Raw genomic sequence first — 6,974 nt, 5'->3', positions numbered from 1 at the left:
ATGACCTTGTCTTCTTCCACCACGCAGGCAGGCACCTGCGTGTGGCCGCTCCGACCGTCGATCCCGGCGGGGAGATGTCCGCCGCCGCCGAAGCCCCTCGAGGGGATAAGAACGCCACGACGCCTCTCCCCCTCAGCTCGTCCGTATCCTCTCCCTTTCCTGGCTCTCTCCTCCTCTCTCTGCGAGCGCGCCGAGCCAAACCCTGGCCGCCGGCAGACGCCGCTTCGCGCCGCCGTTCCGGCCACCCCCGCGCCCAACCGCCACCACCACCGGCTCCGCCTCCTCCTTCTGCTCCTCCCCGTCGAAGGAATCGACGAGGGGAGGCCCCAATCGACGCTGCCGTCCGCGTCTTCCCCGACCACGGCCGCTGCTCGCCGCCGTCGATTCGGCGCCGTCCGGCGTCCCCCGTCGTCACCGACCGCACCGTCGCGCTCGTGGTGAGGCCACGGTCCTCCCGGACCTTCCCGTTATCTCCCTAGCTCCCTGTAGCATCGCCGGCCGCGTCGTGCATGTCCGTCCGCCGCTGCTCGGCCCTGCTGCCTGCAAGCCTCCAGCAACCATTTGCGAGTGGCTTCGCCTCCATCTGGTTTGCCGTGCTCAGCCGCATCCAACGCGCACCATACTGCATCCTCGTTTGCACTCAATCGCCGTGTCCATTCACGACTAGAGAGAAAGAGCGCTACAGCGAAGTTAAGTTTGACGAAGTGAGAACTGCAGTACAGTACATAGTTCGTTTCAGTTTGGAATCCTTCTCTTTGGCTCCAGCCTAGAGGTAGCCACTACGTGAGTGGTCTCCTGGTTTAATTCATCAACGTACACGAATATCTGGACTTCAGCTAGTCTGATGTCCTCATTCTGGTAGCAAAGAACCAAAATGACCACTTCCTGAATACATTTACTACTGCTTTGTTTATCTCCTACTGAAACCCCATTTTCGGTTGTGCAAATATCTGCCAAACTGAACCATACTATCTCCTAATTCACCAAAAGCCATCGGTTCAAAGTACTAGTTCTTTTCAACGTCTATGACCAGGTTCCTTAGGAGAAGATCTAGAGCCACGAAACCATCAGTTTGGTTTGGTGTTTGAACTAGTTCCTCTACCCATACTTTAGTTAAAACTCTACAGTACTAACATCTAAACTCAGTGATAATTCGTGAGCATCGTTTCAGAGAGTTTAAAATACCAATTTCGTATCCTGCTTTTTCGTTTTCAGAAAATACCGGAACTTGTAAAATTCATAACTTAATCATTTTAAATTAGAAAAATATGTATAATATATCAAAATTTTCAGAAAAATAAGATCTATATTTTGGTTACAAAATCATGCATTGATAAACAACTTTAAATCCTAGTTGTTTTAGAAGAACTAATTGTACCCCTTTGAGGCTCCGGAACTGCTAACCCTAATTTCGTCGAACCTCAATTAAATTGATGATGTCTTAGGGTTATTTCAGTACCTAATTAACATGTCATATCATCATTCTTGTATGCGCATTGCATCGATGCCATGTGTTGATTGTTCCTTTACTTTTCCGGTGTTCGCTTCTTCGCGATCGATAGAGCAACTGCCGAGACGATGAAGATCGACAACACCGAAGGTCAATGTCTGTCCACCGACGAACAATTCAAGCATGGGATCTTCAAATATCCATATTGGTTTGTCAGGGACAAAGGCAAGCCCTAGCCTGGTTCATATTATGATTTCAAAATGCTTTTACTTCTGGTTCCTACAGATTGCATACGATTCCAATATGTTTTATCGGCAGATATAGTTATCCTATGTGTGTTGCATTTACCATCCTTGTAGCCTAATACTCTGATCCACTGCTCCCAGCAAGACTAGGTTTGAGCTATGTGTGCATCGCTAGAGCCATTATATCGAATATGCTTAGCCATGCTTAGTTGACGAATTCTGATCCATCCGGTTGATGAATCAGAGCTACGAATGAACCTAGTAAGACAGGATGACGTGGTAAGATCAGTGATGATAATAAACTTGTTAAAGGCTTGGATGGGCCGCCACATGGGGATGTGGTGATTTGACTCGTTCTCGCCGATACTAGGACCTGAGGTTCTCGCCTTCGGAACCAAGACTGAGCGTACAACCACACGGGGCCCATGGGAACCCCTTGGCCCGAACTTGTCTAGCTTACCCATGAGTCAATTAGTTTGCGAGTTCCATTTGCCATACGCATGGGGAAAAGGTGGAAAAGGTTTTCAAAGTGCATCATACAGGGCGTGGCTAGGGTGAAGGATGCTGGAGGCATTGAACTGGATCCCCTGCACACAATGATCGGGACCGCCTCGGAGAATGGCTACCTACGATGACGGAGTTCCCCAGTTAGATTGACTCATGGAATAGGCGAAACAAGGGAAAGGTTTTGGTCGACCACCCTCTGCGGGCACGCCAAGGAAGCGTGTACATGACGGCGCTAAGAGTCGGTCGGCGCGTGTGGGTAAAGTTGTACACCCATGCAGGGTAAATCTTTTCGAAAAGCCGTGTCCACGGTTACGGACGACTTGGGGAAGGACGTGTTGATCATAGACAACTTTAACCTAATCGTAAAACTTGGAATCAATGTGTGATAAGGATCCCTTCTCAGGGTATCGAGAGGGTGATCCTAGTTGATAGGTTCAGCTAATGATGAATATTGGGTGGATTCAATATGATGATCAGTAGAGCTAGTGATATCGTTATCTTATCCCCTTTTAAAATGATCTGAGTAGACGAGCTTCTGCTCTCTCTTGTTTTACAAAGGAAAACTGGCTTTCCGCAAAATAAGCTCCACATAAAGCCTCGCATACCAGCTTTGCTAAAAGGTTGTACTAAGTCTTGCTGAGTCCCTGTACTCAGCTTTGCATGCTTTGTTTCAGAAGAAGTCGCTCCAACAAATGGTGGTTTCTAGGTCGACATCGACGAGTAGCTTGGGATTCCCAGGTGGCAGCCTAGAATCTATGGGCTGGGACGTCGCCGTTATGCTCCTGGCCTCTTAGGCCTTGTGCTATCTTGCTATTTAGAATAGCATAACTTCGCTTCCGTTGATTGATGAAATGTCGTGTCGTTGACCTCTCGCTTGTAATACTTTGGTTTTTCGCTCAGCTATGAGCTTGTATTACTCTTTGAGTCGTAGAGTCACTGTTGTGTTACCGATTCTCACCCTGTAGGCCCTAGAGATCTAGGTTAGGCTTATGCCAGATGAGGATCTGGGTTTGTCTAGCCTATGACCCCCAGGGTCCCGACATAGCACCCCTCATGACTAGTTGCTAGTGCTAATAAATAAAATTGACTACTCTAGATGGGAACATTGTGAAATGAAATGACATCGAATGATTTTGAAGGTGAATATGACCTGAATGAATTGGTGAACTTGATAAAAACTGATGGTTGAGTTCTGATGCGATACCATTCCAATTTACAAGTACCCCCACAATACCTGATTATGGGTAGGGTCTAACTCAAAGTTTATATATCTTAGTGTGGGTTCCCTCTAAACAAGCATCATAGGGGTTATGCCGAGGCTGCCTCCGTATATGTGAAATGATGTGAATGAGGTGAATTGTCCGGCCCAAGCCCTGTGCAGTTCCCAGGCTGACGGTTTGTCTTCACTGGGAGGCCAAGCTCATGGGGAGAGGTGCCTATACTAGGATATGTAAGTGAAAGGTTAGGGTTGATGATCCGCGTACTGAGTTACGATTATTCAGGGTTATCCCTGACGGATGTAATCAAAAGTTGTGGCACAAGTGTACAACCTCTGCAGAGTGTAAACCTATTCGAATAGCCGTGTCCACGGTTACGGACGATTGGAAAGGCCATACTGTTCCGTCATCAGGTCTTGTCTTGAAAAGGAAAGTTGAATGTGAAATGGTGACTTGAATTTGAATCACAACAGAGTTGTGGGAATGACACTAATGTTCCCACTTGAGTTAGTTAGCACATGAGGAGTCTTTTACTAAATGTTTATGAACTAAAACTGGCTTTCTGCAAAGAACCCTAGAGCTTAGCATTCACTTGATAAAATAGATGGTAAATACAATAGTATTAGTTTGCGAGTACTTTAAAAGTACTCACGGCTGTGTCCCTGGCTATTCAAATGGCCAGAATATGAAGAAGAGCAGCAGTACGAGGATGACGGTCAGCAGGACGTCTACAACAACTAGGAGTTCTTCTAACGTCAAGTGTTGGCATGTGGAATTAGATAGTCCACTACTACTACTACGCTTCCGCTTTGTAATATTTGTGATGTTCGTTGATCAATAGATCAACTATGGTTGTAATATTGGATCATGTGATCTACTTTTGTAAGACAATTATGGTTTGTAATGAATGATGACTTATGATATCAACTGTTATGTCTCGCAACAACAATATTCCTGGGATTGCGATGAATGACATAATAGGCACCTGGACTTAAAAATCCGGGTGTTGACAAGTTGGTATCAGAGCCATTGTTTGACCTTAGGAGACCCTAGTTTAGAATGGACGTTCCGAAAAACTTAAGTTCAAAAACAAATGAAGTGAATATTTTTGAAAAACTTAGCCACTTTCTTATCTTTGAGATCTTGTTAAAATAAGAAGTCATGCTCTTTCTTATGAATCTACATAAAATTTTGACACACTTGTTCACTCTCTAACTTACTCATCCAATTCACTTTCAGATGGAAGGAGCCAACACCAAGTTTTACCAGCTTGGGAATGGAGGGGACCTGATCTTCGAGAGGGACCTTGATGCCCTGTCGGACTTTCTTGGACGCCCTCACCCCGAGTTCCACGGAGTCGAGGTCCACGACCAGCAAGGAGGGGAGCTTCAGTGGGTGATCACCGCTGATCTGAGAGGCAAGATGGAGCCTCCTACCTCTGAGAGGATCCTCTTCTCTTTCAGGGAAAGCAACTGGCTGGACGGACTGGCACGTGCTCTTCAGGGAGCACTTGCCCGTCTGTGCGGGCAGAATGTGGCCGCCCTTCAAGGGGAACGCTTTGCGCATCTTGCAAGGCGTAACTCCACTGGAGAACCCATGGACCTGCCGTTCCACCCCGAGCTGAGGCACCATGTGGATCATCTGGACTTTATGTTGTTCCAGACCCAGAAGGAGCTGGACAACTCGCGTGCCTACGCCAACCAGACTCACATGGCATTGGCTCATCATGCCGATGCTATCAAGCTGCTCGCCAAGGACCGCAAGTCACTCCGCCTACAGCGTGCCAAGAAGGACGCTACCATTGTGCGCCTTCGCGCACAGATAACATCCTTGGAGGCCACTGTCAAGGCCCAAGAAGACCAGCTGAATGAGATGGAAGAAGATGGTGAAGACATTCAGGGAGGCGAAGACTTCCTGAGTGATGACGACGACTTCGAGGAGGATGAGTTCACTGATGAGGAGGACTATGAGTTTCTGGAGGCCGCAGAGGATGGGATCATTCCCATCGATGTGGATGAAGATGATGAGGTGTAGTTGCACTAGTTCACATGTGTAGGTGTGAGTTTGTATCCCGCCCGTTGTATCGTAGCATGAGAAGAATGGTTCTTAAAACCATTGGTTTGGTGTGTTAAGTTTGTAATATATGATGAATGAATGAATAAATGTGTGTTTGTGTCAACCTCAAAAGAATTCAAGTTTTAAAGTTTTTGAACTTACCCAAAATAAGCCATAGAAAATTCCCTCTTATCTCATGATCTATTTCCATGTTCAGATGGCCCCTCCAGGCCGCGGCGCCAATCAGGATGCTATGATGCAATTGCTGCAGACTCTGCTAGCAGACCGAGAGAATGACAGAGCTGAACGCCAAGCCAACATAGCAGCACTGCAACAGATAGCCAATAACAACCAAGGTCACGGGAACCATGAGCACCCCAGATCAAAGCTCAAGAATTTCCAGAACACCAACCCACCTGTTTTCAGCAAGACTGAAGAACCCCTGGATGCCGATGATTGGCTCCAGACTATGGAAAATAACTTAGAAGTGGCTGGAGTGGATGCCAACGAGAAAGTGTTGTTTGCCACGCACTACTTAGCAGGACCAGCAAGAGCTTGGTGGAGCAGCACCCGTGCTATGAACGCATGACAATTCATCACTTGGGCTGATTTCAAGCTCAAGTTCAGCAAGTATCATGTGCCCCCAGGCTTGATCAAGAAAATGAGGGACGAGTTCCGTGAACTGAAGCAAGGCCGGATGTCGGTGGTAGAATACCGCGACAGGTTCCTCACCTTGTCAAGGTACGCCCCCGATGAAACCGACACCACCGAGAAAAGAAAGGAGAGATTCCTGAATGGTCTGCACGATGAGATGCAGACAGTCTTAGTCAACATTCCCTTTGCCGACCTTGAAGCCCTAGTGGATTCTGCCATCCAGATGGAAGGCAAACTGCACCAAGCAAATGAGAACCGCAAACGCCGCATGATGCACCAAAGTGGGCCCAGCAATACCCCGAGGTATCGCCCCAGCTCAAGCGGTGGTTTTGCCCCAAGAAACAACAAGCCGCAGATGCAGATGTCTCGCCCCGGTTTTCAGAACCGGAGTGGAGGAAACCCCAGGCCAGGAGGCCACAACAACAACAACAACAACAACCACAACTATCAGAACAACACCAACAACTTCAACTATGCCCCGACCAGAGCCCCCGGCAACAACAACCCCCATAACACCAACACTGCTCCGAGGACTGGGAGCAACGCTATCCCCGTTGCAACCAAGGACAAGGCCACAATCACCTGCTATGAATGTGGAGTTGTGGGACACTACTCAAATGAGTGCCCCAAAAGGTTAGCCAAGATTGCCACCAACACCTCTGCACCGGCTCAGCAGCAACGTCGTGTCTCCACCGGCAAGAAGTTCGCCCCCAACAACCCCAACAACCGCAACGGCCGCCTCTTTCACATGAACGCCGAAGAAGCTCAGGAAGCACCAGATGTTGTGCTGGGTATGTTTTCTGTTAACTCAGTACCTGCAAGAGTGTTGTTTGATTCTGGAGCATC

The 6,974-nt window shown here is 47.9% G+C and overlaps 1 long non-coding RNA gene across 1 annotated transcript; it reads left to right on the top strand.

Moving 5' to 3' along the window:
* LOC127295151 (uncharacterized) lies at window positions 1-1,719 on the top strand. Its single transcript, XR_007847578.1, has 2 exons — window positions 1-437; window positions 1,563-1,719. It is a non-coding gene; the product is annotated as an uncharacterized lncRNA (long non-coding RNA).
* Window positions 1,720-6,974: the final 5,255 nt, after the last annotated feature.

Source organism: Lolium perenne, chromosome 4 (assembly GCF_019359855.2).
Source record: "Lolium perenne isolate Kyuss_39 chromosome 4, Kyuss_2.0, whole genome shotgun sequence".
Taxonomy (NCBI): domain Eukaryota; kingdom Viridiplantae; phylum Streptophyta; class Magnoliopsida; order Poales; family Poaceae; genus Lolium; species Lolium perenne.
The sequence above is the reverse complement of the archived record's forward strand: the minus strand, read 5'-3'. Positions and strand labels throughout refer to the sequence as shown.